Source organism: Manis javanica, chromosome 10, assembly GCF_040802235.1.
Source record: "Manis javanica isolate MJ-LG chromosome 10, MJ_LKY, whole genome shotgun sequence".
Taxonomy (NCBI): domain Eukaryota; kingdom Metazoa; phylum Chordata; class Mammalia; order Pholidota; family Manidae; genus Manis; species Manis javanica.
In genome coordinates, this window is record NC_133165.1 from 97,253,521 (window position 1) to 97,271,051 (window position 17,531).

Here is a 17,531-nt window from a genome sequence, read left to right on the forward strand (position 1 = left end):
GGTGATGATTGCTATGAAATAAAATAGAGCAGGGTCAGCAGGGAGAGTGAGGGAGGCTGCTGTCTTAGATTAGTGATCAGGGATGGTCTCTCTAAGGAGATGGCTGTTCATGAAGAACTGAACCGACCCAAGGGAGTGAGGCATGACAGACCTGGGCAGAGGGCTCCTCGTAGAGGGAGGGGCAAATGCAGTGACCCCAAAGGGTAGTGAGGATGGGGTGGAATGAGCTGAGAGAAGCCTGGGTAGGAGAGCAGGGTGTGGGTAGTCATGGACCAGACCACGTAGGGCTATGCAGGCTGTGGGAAGGGCTGCAGATTTTACCCCATTTGACGTGGGGAGCTACCAGAGAGCTCTGAGCAGTGGAGCAAAATGGTCTGGCTCACTTGCTCAGGTTCACACTGCTTGTGTGAAGTGTCCGCTTCCAGGAGAGTGAGTGGATGGATGAACGGCAGAGTCAGAGGTGGCTCAGCAGATCCTGAAGAATGTTGTTAAACACCTGGTTGCATGAACACCCATGTGACCAGGTTTTTCTCTAGGTCAGGGGAGCAGAAAGAGCAGGAGGTAGACCTACTCTTTAAAACCTGCTAACTGCCTCCCTCGGTGCTGCAGACCTTGGAGTTTATAGTGTCCCTCCCAGTTTTCATACAACCTTAGTTGTCTTTCTTGAATTTATTGTTAGGATATCATATCATCATAAAATATTATCATGTTTTTCAGTTCATCTGGTAATGAATCTATTTGCATATATTTAAATAAATTTACAGGTTGGCTCACACTCAATGCAGGAAAAGTTAGAAATCTGTTTATGTTAAATGCTGCAGTTGCATAAAAGTTATTATCTGGTACTTACCAAAAACCTCCTAAAATTTTTGCCTAAAATTGCTCAACTGAGAGTCAGAAGAATGCACAGAAGGGAAGGAACTTGACTGTGGTTTAACACTGAAGAGACTGAGATTGCCCTCCCACTAAGTCAGTGGGTCCTTTAGTGACTCTACAGGACTGTGGAATATGTGCTGGGCCCTAAGCTAAGTAGTGACAGAAGCTAACAGCAGGCTTCCATAAATTATTCCTTCAAGTCTGGCTCTGTTTATGAACACACTACATCCTGGAACAGAAGGATATGTCCAAGTGCCTGGAATCATAGTTATTTTTTAATTCGAATGCATCCTAGTACAGTAGGAAAACAGTTTGAATGTTAACTTATGCAGTGTTATGTAAATCCCCTTAGTTTCCCCATCTGTAAAATGGGAATATTAATGCCCTGCCTGCCTCTTCTAGTGTGTGCTGTGTCTTTGCATCAGGCACTTTGCTAGATTCTGGGCCTATCAAGTAAAATAGTTTTGATTCCTGCTCTTAAGAAGCTTATGACTTTTTTGAGAAGGTAAGAGCTACTGAGGGTGGCAGAAGTTGCTCTGGGAGTATAAGGAAGTAGCCAAAGACGTGAATAAGAAAGCTTTTGGGATGAAGTGACATTTGAGGTGATTGTTCAAAGCAGGGATAAGAGAGGCCAGAAATTAGTGGGAGAAAGACATCCTCAGCCCATCAACAAGGAACAAAGGGAAGCGCAGAGTTCTAGGATGGCAGAAGCGTAAGGGTGAGCATGCGCGCACGTGTGAGAGTCAGAGGCAGAGACAGAGGAAGACTGAGAAGGGACTGAACTTTGCTTTGTCTGCGAATGCCTAAAAACCTGAAAGAGCAGAAACTTAAACAAGACAGTGGTGCATTTCTTTCTCATATGAAAGTTGAAATTAGGGCCCAGGGCTAGTATGGTGCCTGATGGTGTCAGGGACCCATGTTTCTTCCATTTCGTTCTGCCCGCACGTGGCCTTATTTTCAAAATCACCTTATGGTCCAAGATGGCTGCTCCAACTCCAACCACAAAAGCCACATTCCTGAGGGCAGGAAGGAGCCACAAAGCAAGTCACTCTTTCCAGTCCCCATGGTCATTACATATGCCAGTTATACTTGTCTTCCGGGACCACATCTAGATGGAAGAATGATCTAGATATAAAGTCTTTATCCTGGGCAACCATGATCACGGGGGATACTGTGGGTATCTGAGAATGTGTGTGCGTGTTTGTGTCCGTGCAGGTGTGTGAGGCTGCGCACATGCCTAACTGGCAAGGGGGAGTGGTGTAAATCACATGCAAAGATCCATAAGAAGTTCATTTGCAAGTGGACAAAGGACTCTGCAAAATTAAGGAATTATTCTAGGGCAGATATATATATTTTGGTGTCATATATTTAATTTTTTTAAAAAAAACTAGCTTGAGTTTACAACACATTGGCAGATGTATGCAAATTAAATAGAATTGGTTACTTCTTATTTATGTTCCCATAATGCTTCATACCTATATCATTATAGAACTAATCTTTCCTATTAATAGTTCATGTCTCTGTTTCTCTAGACCAAAAATTCCCTAGATGATAAGTAATATTTTTGGTGCAGGACAATTTTTCCTGTTATCTGCCATTTTCTACCATGCAGGAGTGGGGGGAATCCATCAGTGTAATACTTCCCCACTCAATCTCTGGGAATAAGGTTGGGGATCAGAGATGAATGACTTTAACTGAGAGGATTTGGGTGGGGAAATGAAATGGGCATGCACAGCTATACCTCTTTTCTCCTCTCTCTCTGGACAGTTATGTCCCTAAAGACATGTATTCTGTGATGCTTTTCTAAACAAAAGTTTCAAAGTTTGGAGAATCAATGTAGTCTAGGAGCATCAACACCTTGTACACAGGCAGGGAATACTGGGGAAAAAACCCAAGGAGATTAAGTTTGGAGGAGGAGTATTTACAGGGAGTGGCTGGGATTGGTGGGTGCTTTGGGAAGATGCTGGACCCCTGGGAATCTTACCTCAGAGGTTTCAGCAGACTGTGGTACATTGTACCCAGTTGAAGTACTGTTTCTATTTATTCTGTCATCCAACAAATTTTTACTTAGTGTCTACTAACTGCTAAGTGCTGTTTTAGGCACTGGGAATGTAGCAGTGACCAAAGCAATCAAAAAGCCCGGAGCTTACAGAGCTTACTTACAACTGGGCAGAGAGTGAATAAGTAAATTCGTTAATCTTTTTTATAATTGCAAAGGGACATGTCAAGTGGGAATCAGCACTTTAGAGAAAAATGAAGCAGGGAAAGAGGATGGGGACACAGAGGTGGGTGAAAGCTTTCAGTTTTCAATAGGGTGGTCCGGAAAGGCATCTTTGATAAGTGACATTTGCATGAAGACTGGAAGGAGGTGAGGGAGTGAGCCACATCAAAATCTGGGGCAACGCAAGTGTGGGTTTAGGTGGTGTATATGGCTCTGCCCAATTTGGAACTTTCTAGGATCAGTGGCCCCAGGAGTATCTGCAAAGAAGCAGTAGGTGTTCAGGATGAAGGGGCCCTTGTACTTGCAGGGACAGCATGTCCTGACAGTGCATTTCTTTCTTCCAGGAAGAGCCCACCCCCAGGTCAGCAGTGAAGCCCAGTGGGTTAAGAACCTAAGCCTCTCAGGTATGTCGTGGGGGAGGAGGCACTTTCACCCTACTCTCATATGTAGTCCACTTCAAGGGACATTGCTAAATGGGACACTCAGGCCTTGTTCCAGCCCTTCACTCACCGGAGGGGGTGGGGGTGGGGAGGCACTAACTAGATTGGTGGGTTTGGGACTAAACGTCCGGGCATACATAGCTCTGCCCCTCCCTCCCCGTTTTCTTAGACTCAGGTCTGTAGGTGTGTGCTCTGGACTGTCCTTGGCCACGTGGCAAGGCTTGTAGCCTGCAGGGAGGCCCGTGTTCATTTGGAGCCCATATGGCTGGTCAGCGCATCTCCCTAAGTCTGGTATTTGGTAGTAAGTCGACACCTTGTTTCCTCGAGCAGCTTTGTCAGAACAAAAGATGATAACTTGATTTTCATTTATTACTCCTTTGTCTTATTTCTCAGTTGAATGGGAAATGAGTGAGGAAGAGAAGCACTATGTATTGGGAATCCTCAAACCCCAAGATTGTGTGTGAGTGTGTGTGTGTGTGTGTGTAGTCCATTATCCATGTAATAGTCAGTGAATAAATGGATGAATGGGTGATAGTTGAGACTGGGCTCTTATAATTGGCCTTGAGATGTTGGGGAATTCCAACATCTAACAAAAAGGGCAGTGTGATTTAGATAAAAGTTGGCAAAGCTCACCACATAAGATATGTTAAGAAAAGAGACCAAAGGAAGGAATAGTTGTATAGTTGTAGAGAACCAGACTTTTTTTATTTTCAAGGGAGAAATTTTATACTCAACGGAACATACCCCCGGGGCATTTTAAGTTTGAAAAGGTGGCTCCTTTAATTGAAGTTGCTGTAGATGTGTTTTTCACATACCTGCCTAGATTCTTGCAGAGTGAAAATCACACTGGGTCTTTGATGTCTTTGAAAGCTGCACTCACCCTGTCAGACTGGTGTTCTTAAAAGTCCCTGAACAAGTATAATAAATATGGTCACTGTTGCTTCTGACTCTGTCACCTAGAACTTGGTCTATCCTGAAACTGGAGCAGAGGCTTTACTTTGTCTTTGGGAAGAAGAAAAGAATGAAGGAGCTGATGTTATGAAAAGTGGTGGGCGTTATGATAAAGAAGGGGCATTTTCTAAGCTAGGTAATGATGGGAACATTTGAGAACCTGCAGAGTTCTGAGACTAGCTAAACGGTCTGACTGTCTGAAGAGGTGTACTGGTGAACCGAGATCCCACTGCCACATGTTACTTTAACACCATCTCCTGGCTTTGGGGTCATTTTATAGCTGCATTAACACATTTTTTTCCCCCTTTCTACATAGTGGCTGATGAGCCTAAAGGCTTAGATGGTAATGAGAGAGTCAAAACAGGAATTGCGAGAAAAACTGTTTGCTTTTCTTTTGTATTTGTTGAACATTGGAATTATGTTTCTGCTTTCAAGTAGAAATTGCAGTGTAAAGAGATACCATAATCCACATTTCGGTTCATTTGGATAGCTGAATTTGGGTATAATGGGATTTGCTTATATTCTACTGGGTGATAAATGTGACACCAAAATCCAGCCTGGAGCTTTTTTGTGTAAACAAAAGACCAGAGAAATTAGCATTAGGATGAACTGCATTTATAACACGCTATTAGCTTTGGAGGTTGATTTAGATTCTTTTCTCTAGATTGTTAAAAATCCTCTGCTTCTCTTTCTGCTCCACTATCTACTGAATTCAATGCTATAAACATGAAAGTGCTCAATAAATATAACCTGAGGATGACAGACTTGGATATAAAAGTAGAACAGGACTCAAAATTGCTCAAGTAAGTTGGTTATAGTTAGGTCCTTTAAAAGCCATGTTGGTATAGTTTGGTAGAATTCCTAGCCTCCCTTAAATGATGACAAAAGGTAGCCAGTGATGTCTCCATAAGTCCTGCAGGTGTCTAGAATAAAAATGAATTAGGAAAAAAGGTCTGGGAGACTAGGCCAAGAACTTTGTCATGATAAGGTGTAGGGTGGCATAATTCTTAAAACTCTCCATGAGAAATCATATCATTGGTGAGCTTTCCTATGCTTTCCAGAAAGGGCACAAGTAGAACTGTATTAACTTGCTGTATGAAATAATAATGACCTTGTCACATCTGTACATTATAACTGACTTGGCGGGCCTTCCTGATGTCCCCTCTCTGAGTCCATCTTGAAGCCTTTCGAGTGATGGCCGATCTCTGAGCCTCATGGCAGCTTTCCTTACCTAGAGTTGGTAATCTGTGAAACTACCATCCCTTTGAAAAATAACCAGTTTTGGACAGATTTGTGAGAAAGGGAACCTTTACTTTTAAATAATCTGCATTTGGAAATCATGTTATTATGAGTAGGGAGAGAGATGGAGAAGAAATAATCCTGACATGTGACTTCCTCAATTCTTTATGAAGACTAAAACTAGGAATAATTGGACCTAATATATTCTTCAGGGATTCTTTATTTTCGTAGACATTTGGCTTAAACTAACAAAGAACCCAGGTAGATAGAATTTTTCAAGATGGTGCTTAGAAATCGCTTCACTGCTCTTTCAAAAGATGTGAGGTTGGTTTATTGGCATTTTATGGTTGGGTTTTCATAGTGAGCATAAAATAGTGGAACCAGAGAACGATTTGTGCATGTGGGTGATGGGTGGAGGGTGGGGGGGGGACTTCTCTCTAGCGATCTGCGACTCTGCTGCCGGTACAAACCCGCTCACTTCTCTGTGTGTGGGATGACAGTATACAGCTTTTATTTTTCATTTTTTTTAGATTCTGGCCTTCTTTAATGTTTTGCCTTTTCCTCCATTCAGAGTTTCTTGCCATTCCTCTGTCCTTAGATGTTCTTTTTAGACCAACAGAGAGCAAACTGAGTAACTACCTCAGTTTGCAAACAGTTCATCAGCAACCTTTTTCTTTTTTTTAAATTCATTTAAATTCTCTCAGGTTATCCAGAGACCTCTTAATATGTGGAGACCAAGCTTGGGTCTGTAGCCTGCTTTAGCTGCTCCTATTACTTTCCACAATAATGCCTCTTTGTTCTTCACACCCCGTCACACTCATGCAGATTTATGCTAATGAATGTTTCTTATGCAAATATTTCCATTTAGTATTTATAATAGAGAAAGCACTGACCAACAGACCTGAAATGGAAGCTTAGCTCAGCTCTTAGTTGTGAGAACTTCATATATTATATACTTAATCTCTCTGAGACATAGTTTTTAGCTCTGTAGAATGGAGATGTTAATAACTATCAGAGAGCTGTGGTGAAAATTCCACAGATGAAAAGCTGGGTAGACTTTGAAGCACCATACAGGTGTTAGGCATGTAGCAGAGACTGCTATCCGTCCTCCCAAATCCTTTCTCCTCTTCTTGGTAATGGAGTTCTGTCTGGATCTGGCCTGGGACTGCCCTTCCCAGCCTCTTTGCCACTGGTGAGGCTGTGTGTTGAACCTCCTGCCAGAGGAATGAAGGAAGCGAATATGTGGAGCATCTTTGCTACCTTTACCTTACAGAATATCTCTGGCCCTCAACTTCAACTTACCCCTTTCTGATGGGATAGAAGGGTTACTAGCAGAGTGACCTTAAAGACCTTAAAGCAGGTATCCTTATACCAGTCCCCTGAATCAAACAAGGTGACCTGTCGGCTGTCAGCTGATCTAGAACACCAGGCCTGGACTACTGTGTATGAGAGAAATGAGTTCTGTTTTGTCTGAGCGTTTACAGTTGTGGGTCTATTTGTAACAGCAGTTTCGATGACCATAACTAACACAAGCATTATTTTTGAGTCCATGTTGATAGAGATTCATAGAGTAATAGAGCTGGAAAAAGCCATAGAGGTCATTTTGTAAATAAAATTAATTCTTGGAGAGGAAACAACTTTTACTTGGTCACAAAACAAATTCATTACAGAACTGGAATAAAATCCAATTTTCATTGCACAACTTTGCTTCTTTGTACAGTAAGCAATAAGCATGTGGAATCAAATACCCACAAAATGGTATATGTAGAACATATGACCAGATTCAGAAAGTGCCTATGTAAATTTGTTATAACCCCTCTAGAAATGGAAAGTTAGAAAAGTGGCCTTTTACCTAATACTTTACATGGAGATTAGGGTGGACCCTTACAGAACACAAACTCTGGGGCTTCTTCTCTCAACAGTCCCCAAGCTGGAGGGCCCACATGTCAGATTAAGGACGGTAGCCCCTTTTGGTTCTGTGTGAGAACAGCCTCAGGGAAAAATGACCAGCTTAGCAGTGATGCCAGGTATGTTTTAGCCACAGCTGCTGAGAACTGTGCTCAAAAAGACTGATCTCAAATGGCTTCTCAAAACATAACCCAAAAGAGAGATGAGATGATGTTTTTAGCATTTGAACCAGAACACACTCACTCTGGCTGTAAAAGGTCTTATGGGACTGGAAAAGCCCAGGGAAACAGAAGTTACTGTTCTCGTTAAAGGAGAGAGGTATTTTTATTCATTGTTTTTATTCACATCAGTTAATTTAACATGCCTTGAAGGGGACTCTTCCAGGGTAGCAGTATTAAAGTAGCAGCTTACTCACTGATTATAAACAAACATTAGTCAAGTTGACTTGCAAAACTTGGTGCATGGATAAAAAGCAAAAGAATTATCTTCAACCTGGCAGATAGGATGAGTCCCAGAGGTCTCTTCGAGCCTTGTGACGATATGCCAAGAAATTTAGGATGAAATCCAAATTTTTTAACCATGACTTGTAAATGTCCAAAGATCTGGCCCACACCTACCTCTTGCCCTCATCTCAAGACACTCCAGCCATAGCTCCCTGCTGAGAAGCTCCACTTGGTCTTTCTGTTCTACAACCACACCGTCTTTCATGTGCCACAAGGTTCTGCACAGGCCACTTCTCCCCTTCTTGGGTCTCAACTTAAAAATCACATCCATAAGGATGACTTCTCCAACTACCCTTTAAAAGCAGGATCATTCCACTCCATTTTTCCTTCAGTTTAGTTTATTTCTTTCTGAAGCACTTACAGAAATTGCCATTTATCTTACTTATGTACTTTATTTTCTTGCTGGGTGTTAATCTCTCCTTCTAGACAGTAACTTAATTGGCCAATGACACATTTTGATGACCATAAAAGAGGTCGAGTTCAATCCAGAGAGAGTCTGAAAACTCCACATTGAGGCCAAGTAGGGCCTCAATAGGGAGAAATTGAAACCAAGAGACTAGGAATGGAAAGTGGGATTCATTACCTGACAGAGTTTCCTTGGAATGGTAGAAAGGCTGCAGCGGACTTGCAAACAGAGGTCAGTCTCACATGGTAAGTTGGACAAGAAGACCAAGAATGTCAAGGACCTGAGAACAAGCCAATAACAGAGAAGCTAAGGCAAGGAAGAGGCAGGGAATAAGCAAAGTCACTGACACTAATTTCCATGTGCAGCTCTTCAACACAGCATGTCAATACTTGCATGGATAGACAGCCCAAGACCATTCTCAATATCTCTAAGGGCCTGTATGATTAGGGAGGTCTAGTCCCCTAAGCTAATAACTTCACCTCCCTTTGAAGATGATGCTATTTATCTTTGGGTCAGTTAACTGCAGGATGATTCTTTCATCCATGTGGTGTCATCCCTGATCAGTTCTCAACTCTGTACACACACCCCATCAATAGGATGTTTCCCTACAGCTCTGATAGGTGACATTTTTGACAGCCATTTCACACCTTTGGTCAAGAAGCAGCTTATAAACCTTGAGCTACCTTGCTATCTTCCCCAAATTCTGACCACACATCGAAACCCTCTTCAAGTTTTGCTTCTTTTAATGAAAATTCACCTTTGGCTTCTTGGAGGGGAACTTATGAATCCTCCTGGTTTGTGGACTGCCCTCTAGTGCAGAGGATTCCCTTTAGACTCTGCCTTTCTGTTGTTATAGTAACAGCAGATGCACTGTCTAGAATGCTGTGTTTCCTGAGAACACTGTTGTGAGGATCAAAAGAGAGATTTACTGGTCCCAACTCTATTTCAGACTGAAAAAAAAAAATCCTGCATTCACAACTGTATTTATTTTCTTCTAATATAGAAACCAGGAGAAATTGACAGGGTAATAGAACAAAATATTTGCAAGAAGTAGGACATGTAACATGATGAAATTTGATACCTAGCATGTTCTACCTACTGAAGAAACCATAGTGCTAATAATTTACCTAAATTATGCATAAATCATGCAGTTAAATATATGGGTATAATGGGAGCTTCAAAAGCATCAAGTAGATGACAAATGAAATAAAACAGTAGACTGCTTTATTTAGCTTCAATTTTAATGTTTGTAAAGTGAACAAAGCCATGCATTTATATGCAGAAATCCATATTATCATAAACATATTTGCTAAAACAGGAAGTATAAATTGTGGTTCAATTTAGTAATGTCTGATGGTATGCTTGAATGTTCCTTTGTGATTAAATGTGAGCGATTGCTCCTTTAAGGTAAAGGTCTGTGTATATGTGATTAATCAGATTGAAATGAAAGTGCAGACAGCTCACGCCATACCTAGTTATCAGAATGATTGATTTTAGTCTGTGCTTCTGGGTGAAAAAAATATCTGTTAATAACCCCAGCAGCTAAACCCCTGATGTCAGTGATAGCTTGGTGATTTGTGCACATTCTGCGTTATCGAGCTCATTTGCACGTAGAGGGTCTACTCAGTGATCCATTGGATCACAAAATTATAACATGAGAAAAGTGACATCGGGATTTATGCAAGAGTTATGACTGCAAAGTGCATTTCATCAGTGAGAAGTTTAAAATTGCTGCTGTTGTCGCTGTCACAGGCATGTTATTTTCTTTGGTTTGTGTGTAGGCAAGGCTGTCAAGCTTTTATCACACAAACTGGTGTTTTTGTGTACCATAGCTCTTTGCCTGCTGGTGACAACCAGTCTCTGAACCGAGTTGTTATTAAGTCTTCAGCTTTAAGAAGTACTTTACCAACATGGTTGAATTACACTTGATCATAAACACCGTAATATTTTACTGGACATAAAATGTTCAGAACAAAATATGAAAAGCAGCCCCACAGTAAGTATTGGATTGCTAGCGGAGATTGTTGCTCTTCATCACAGCAGAAAAAATGGTGTCATACCTAGAAGTCTCAGTTCAGGTCCTCTCAAAATAAAGGACCTCTCAAAATAAAGGAAAAGTAGTTAGCAGGAGACTTCTCAAGTAAAACCAGAATGTCGTGTCTATCCTGTTACTCCTCATTTTCCAGACCTAGCCACTATATCCTCCAATTGTCAAACACCCTTCTGCCAAGAAATGTCATTCTCTTTCACAGCTACCAAGCTGTTTGTTTCTGGATGCTTGTTGATCCAAAATATCTAGGGGAATTTATTTGTCACAAACTCTCTTCCAGATAAATTTTTTCTTCTTGTACCCACAATTGCTTTTGGTGCCTTGCTATAAAGAAACCAGGAAAAATGAAAAATAGAGAAATAGAGCCAAGTCTTGGTGGGAAAGCAGTGAGATGTCTCTTAGATGATGAAATACCTAACAGGTTCTACCTTTAAGGAAGAAAACAAAATGCTAACACTTTTTTTTTGATGTTGGCTATTAGGGTGTATTGTGAGGTACAATGTACAGATATAAGGGAAACATCAAGTGCTGCAAATAATAGATCTATACCACAATGGATTCATCTATTTAGCTTCAGTTGTACTTGCACAATGGATGAAGCAATGCATGCAGAAACCCTTTCTTAAAAGATTTCATTCAGTTGTGTCTGGAATGATGCTTGGCCCACAACAGGCACTCTATAAATAGGAGCCATTATTCTTATTATTACTATTATTATTAATGTTGTAAACAATAATAGGAATGTAATTAGCTATGCATTTATGTGTTGAATGGCCAGATAATAGAGACCAAAGCAAGATCACCAGGGTAAATTAGAGTTCCTAAAGAAATGCACACCTAAGGTATCAGTGCAGCCCTCCCAGAGCTTGCCTGGCTTTCTCTTAAATAGTTTATTGCATCATAAACTGACCTAAATCTCTGAGACTCTGCTATCCAATGCAGTAGCCACTAACTGTATGTGATTATATAAATTAAAGTAATTAAAATTCAATAAAATAAAAAATTCAGTTCCTCAGTCACATTAGCCACATTCCAAGTATCAAGTAGCCACATGTGGCTAGTCATTACCATATTGGACGGTGCAGAGAGCATTTCCATCATCACCTGCAAGAGTGGTTTTAGGCAGCACTGCTCTAGGTTCTGTACAAAACCTGGAATTTTGAACCTGGTCTGCAAAATACAGGAAAATATCTATGCAATCAAGTGAGTACCAGGCCTGTTTGTGGAAGTCAGTCAGAAAGGAATTGAAGAACAAATTGTCCATGTAGATGCATTTAAAAGGGCTTGGTTTCTCTTGAGTGACTCACATGGCGTGTAGAAATGTGCAGGTAAACAGGGAGGATCAACAGTTACCATTCAGAGTCACCTCTCAGCATCCCATGGGGGAAATCCACGGGTGCTGCAATGGAAGGAAAACCAAACCTAAACCAAAACCCCAAACAAGGTAATCCAGGAGAAAAGTAGTTTGTGACAAAATGAATCTGGAGCCATTATGGGTCATCTGAAAAGTGGCCTTTTCCAACACAATGTGATTTGGTGGTTTCTTTCATGTACCTGCCTTTAATCATGCTTAGAAAGCAAGCAACTCACTCCTGGTTGCTCATTCTTATCTAAGTTCTCAGTTATCCATGACATTATTATGAAATGCGCTACATTTATTAATGATGCTCACTTAATTAATCCCAAGAGAGGCAGGAGCTAATAATGCCTGTCTTCGTCTTGACAATTATAAGAAATGCAACCAATGGAATTGCCTTTAGAATAAATGACTAGAATTAAATACATGTGATAGTGCATTGATATTCTGTCAGAGAAACAAAATAAAAATATAAGTACCTTTTAAAGGCTTATAGGATTTTCTCCATAAAAATTTCATAACTTTCTTTGTATTTTTTTATGGGGAAAATTATAGAATCCTGCCTTGAAAGATTCCATGACATGTAACCTCCTAGGAAATTTGAATACAGTACATTTTACTGAACTTCACTGAATTGAAAACTGAAATTGTCACTTATTGGAGAAAGCAGTGGATTGTATGGTATTGTCAGCATATTAAATCTTGGGTGAAAGTTATAAATACTACTGATTGTTTTTAAATTAGAGAAGTGTCTGTGTGTTCTATGTCAATTTTTGTCCATTTTTTAGAAGTACGTCAGAATTGTAATGCTGGCAGGGACCTCAACCAACTATTTTTCCTCTTAGACTCTAAGACAGGCTGGATAAAAGTGATCCTTGGCAACTTGCTGGGAACAGGGCAGTGGGATGATGGTGGAAAAAGCACTGGACCATGGATCTGTGTGACCTGTACTGTAGTCCCAGCTTTGTCATGATTTTCCCCCAAATCCCTCAGCTTCCCTGGGTTTCAGTTTCCTTATTGATAAACTGAGGGAAATGGTCAAAATAGTTTATAGCTTTCTCTAACTATATTAGTTTTCTATTGCTGTATAACAAATTACCACAAACCAAGTGGCTTAAAACAATGTCTATTTAGGGCAAAGGACCTGAACAGACATTTTTTCAAAGAAGACATCCAAATGGCCAACAGATACATGAAAAGATGCTCAACACTACTAATCATCAGGGAAATGCAAATCAGAATTGCACTAAAATATCACCTCACACTTGTCAGGATGGCTTTTATCAAAAAGACATAATATGCTGGCAAGGCTTTAGAGAAAAGGGACCCTGGTGCACTGCTAGTGGGAATGTAAATTGGTGCAGCCATTATACAAAATAGCGTGGCAGTTCCTCAAAAAAATTAAACATTGAACTACCTACCATATGATCCAGCATTCCCAGTCCCAGGTATATATTTGAAGGAGTGGAAATCAATATCTCAAAGAGATATCTGAATACCCATGTTTATTACAGCTTTATTCACCACAGCCAAGATATGGAAAGAGCTGAGTGTCTGTCAGTGGATGAATGGATAAAGAACATGTGGAATAGTATATACACAATGGAACATAGACACACAGTGGAATGTTACTCAGTCATGAGAAAAAAGGAAATCATGTAATTTGCAAAAACATGGATGAACCTTGAGAGCATTATGCTAAGTAAAACAAGTCAGGTAGAGAAAGACAAATAGTGTATGATCTCACTTATAGGTGGAATCTGAAGAAGCCCTACTCATAAAAACAGAGGATAGAATAATAGTTATTAGGGGCTGGGTGGGGGTGTGTGTGGGGAAATTGGGTAGATATTGTTTAAGGATATAAATTTGCAACAAGTTGATAAATAAGTTCTGGAAATCTAATGCATAGCATAGTGATTATAGATAATAATACTGTATTGTAAACTTCAGAGTTGCTAAAAGAATAGATCTTAATTGTTTCTCACGACAAAAATGATAATGATGTGACATGACAGAGGAGTTAGCTAATGCTGAGGTGGTAATCATATTCCAAAATATAAATGTATCAAACCAATATGTTGTACACCTTAAACATACACAGTTATATGTCAATTATATCTCAATAAAAATTAATTTAAAATACCCAAACATCAGTATCCATTTATTATCTCACAATTTTGTAGGTCAAAAGTCCTGGAGGGCTTAACTGAGTTCTCTGTTAAGGGTCCCACGAGGCCAGAATCAAGGTGTGGCAAAGCCAGGCTCATATCTGAAGACTCTGTAGGCAAATTTACTTCCCATTTCATTCAGGTGGTTGGGAGCATTAGGTTCCTTTTGGTTGCAGGAATGAGGCCCCTCTTTTCTTGCTGGCTGTCATTTAAGGATAACATTTAGCTTCTAGAGGCCACCCACATTCCTCATCATGTTCCCCCTTCACCTTAAAGCCACAACAGCGTGATAAATCCTTCTCAGGCTTCCAATCTCTCTGGCTTCTCCTTCTGTTATTAGCCTGAGAAAACTCTCTGCTTTTAAGGAGACTGGATTAGGCCTACCTCGATAATTTCCCTTTGGATGAATTCAAAATCAACTGATTGGTAACTTTAGTAATATCTACAAAATACCTTTTGCCATGTAACATATATTATAATCAGGGACATAATATTTTATCATATTCACAGTTGAAGGAATTAGGAATATTTTAGAGAACCATTTTGGAATCCTGAGTACCAAGCTAACTAAAAATCTTTGATTCTATATCTTCCAGACTTACAGAGAATGTCTTTTCTTAAAGTTATTTGCCTCTCTCCCTTCCTTCTGGCAATCCTTTCCTTCCATCTTATGTAGTTTCTCTTGCTATAGTTTAAATTTATTGTTTCGGTTTTGTCTGTAATATCCTGGAATCAGGTTTCACCTCAGTTCCAGGGGATAGTGGGATATTTCTACAGCCTGTTGCCCATCTCAGTGCAGTACCAATGTTCTCTCGTGATGTAGACGGAAAAGGCTGACATGGGAGAATGGAGAGCTGTGATTTTACCAACCCTAATAGGTGCTTAAATGGACTACTGTCTAAGAAAAGGCAATGGCTTCTTATACACTTACCAGTGGCCAATAGGGAGAACAGAGGGATGGAGCAGTCCTGCATTTACCTACTGGTAGCCTCTGTTCAGGGCATTTGTAGGGAGCCATTTTAAGTGAAACCTTTCTTCAAACCAGCCCCTTTTGGTAATTTCAAGTGACTTCGGTAGTTAGAGCAGTGTGATTTTTATCATACATTGTGATTTTTATTTTATAAATGAAATGGAATAAAATCTGAAAGTGCGGATCATCCAAAACACAAGAATGAAAATCACCATAGTCCCATCATCCAAGACTAACCACTATTAATATTGGATTGTATATCCTTGTAAATATTATTCTATGATATGTGTATAAGTTATTTTTAGGGATATTATACAGCATTTAACAACATATAGTGAACTAAATATTTCTATGATATTATTTTAAATGGCTGCCTTTTAATATTCCATTTTGTGAAATTACTAGTATTTCTTAAAACATTTTGACTAAGCATTTAGATTGTTCCCATCTCTCACTTTTACAAATAATACTTCATTAAACATCTATGTGGCTAGATCTTTGATCATCTTCTTAATTACATAGGATAAGTTGCTAGAAGTGAAATTGTTTGCATGGAGTACACACACATATTGTAATCTTTTGAAATGTGTATCGGCAATGCCTTCTAATGGTAAAACAACATTTAACTAATACAGCATCTTGTGTTTGTGGTAGAAAGATGGGCTGGAGCTCCTCTTTCATTATTTGCTGGCTTTATAATTCTGATCAAATCAATCTCCCTGATCCCCCATTCCCCCATGCCAGCCTCTGTATTATAATAATAAAATAATAATAATAATAATAATAATAATAATATATTCATTCTAACTACCTCTTATATATTCATTCTATCTACCTCTTATATACTATTCACTGTACTACCTCTTATATAAGGGTTATTAGTTACTCTTTTATAATTCACTCTATCTAGCTCTTGTATAAAAAGATTATTGTAAGTGAAGAGAGATGGGCTATGAGACAAAAACTTAGATTATAAAGATATGAATAAATATAAGGCATTTCTTTATCCCTTTTGCTCAGACAAGAGCAGTGGTCTTCAGGAAGAAAGCCCATAATATCCCCCACTGAACTATATGTCTTTGGAGAACAGACTGTGCCACATGCCCCCAAGAGCATGCTGTGGGTTCAATGGCACTCCATTGAGTATATACGCTGCTCCAAAAGTGTGTTTCCATGTCTGTCTGCCTGTTCCTTTGCTTGAACAATAGTCTGTGACATGGGATATACTGTACAATTACTGTAGTTATTTATTTTTTGTCACCTTGCATTTTCAAGCTGGCTGTTCACTCCTTCCCCTGCCGATCTATTTTGTTCTCTGTGAGGTTGTCTTTATTGATACTCCTGGGTGGCATTTAGCACTTATATGGCACTTTTCATCTTGAAAGCACTTTACAGACATTAGCTAATTAATTTTCACATCACAGTGTGAAAGGTAGGTAGGGAGCTAATCTGAGTATTTCTGCTATGGTGATGAAAGGTGTGTAACATTACAATAAATTATTTTTTTATTATTCTTTGGAGGAGGAAGAGTTGGTGTGTAATTTGTCCCTAACCGCGAGGGCGTTTACATTACAGTTGAAACTCAAGGCTAATCTGAGAGGGTTGGCCAATCGCAGGCCCTCTTCTCGGTCCTTGCCCGGTGCTCCCACAGACACATCATGGGAGTGAGACCCACCAGCTGGCTTCCCTCTCCCAGCGTTTCCGGGGAAGCCGCGTTATCAGTATTTGCCTCACATTCTTCCCTTCTTTCTTTTTTGAATATTGGCACTTCTGAACTGAACCTGATGAGAAGTTTGAAAGTATTTCAGAGGGACCTCGGAGTTTATGAGTCAGAAGAATGGGTAGTAGAAGGAGGCAACCCCCATATAGGGAAATACGGTTGGATTACAATTAGCTTTTGAAACCTAAGAGTCTTTCTAATTGGTAAAATGATGATATCACTCTTTTTGGGCAGATGGGAAAGTACTGAGGGTGCTCAGCTTTCATGAGCTGTGCTATTAGGGACTGCAGAGTGGAGAGAGAGGGCAGCGCAGGAGGGCTTAGGAGCAGTGGCTCTGCAGTTTGCTTTTTAGCCTCTGTGCCTTTCCAGAGCTGATGGGGATTTCTCAGCCACCCTCTGATCTTGGGGTACCAACTAGAGTTTTCAACATTGATTTCAGAAAAATAGAGAATTGTAGTAAAACTAGTTATGAAGAAAGGGAGCTTGGTCCAAGTTCTCCCTGAAAGGTTCCTGAACTCAGGTCGTGCTGGGCTCTGAGACCCCCAAGCTTTCTCTACATTAAAGGTCATGGGAGGATCCAATTCTTATAGGAGAATCTCTGACTCAGTTTCCTGAGTCCTGAAATATGGTCAAAACTTGCAATAATCATGATTTAGATTATAAAATCTTAGATTTTAAAAGTTGGTAGTGAGGATGGTAGTGGAGAGGAAAGCCAGAAAGAG

The 17,531-nt window shown here is 40.0% G+C and overlaps 1 long non-coding RNA gene across 1 annotated transcript in view; it reads left to right on the plus strand.

The window, feature by feature from the left end:
- Window positions 1-17,531, plus strand: part of LOC118973303 (uncharacterized) — a 187,495-nt gene that overhangs the window by 99,603 nt on the left and 70,361 nt on the right. The window contains exon 3 of the long non-coding RNA XR_005062568.2: window positions 3,442-3,501. This is a non-coding gene — a long non-coding RNA (uncharacterized lncRNA). The remainder of the gene's footprint in view (window positions 1-3,441; window positions 3,502-17,531) is intronic.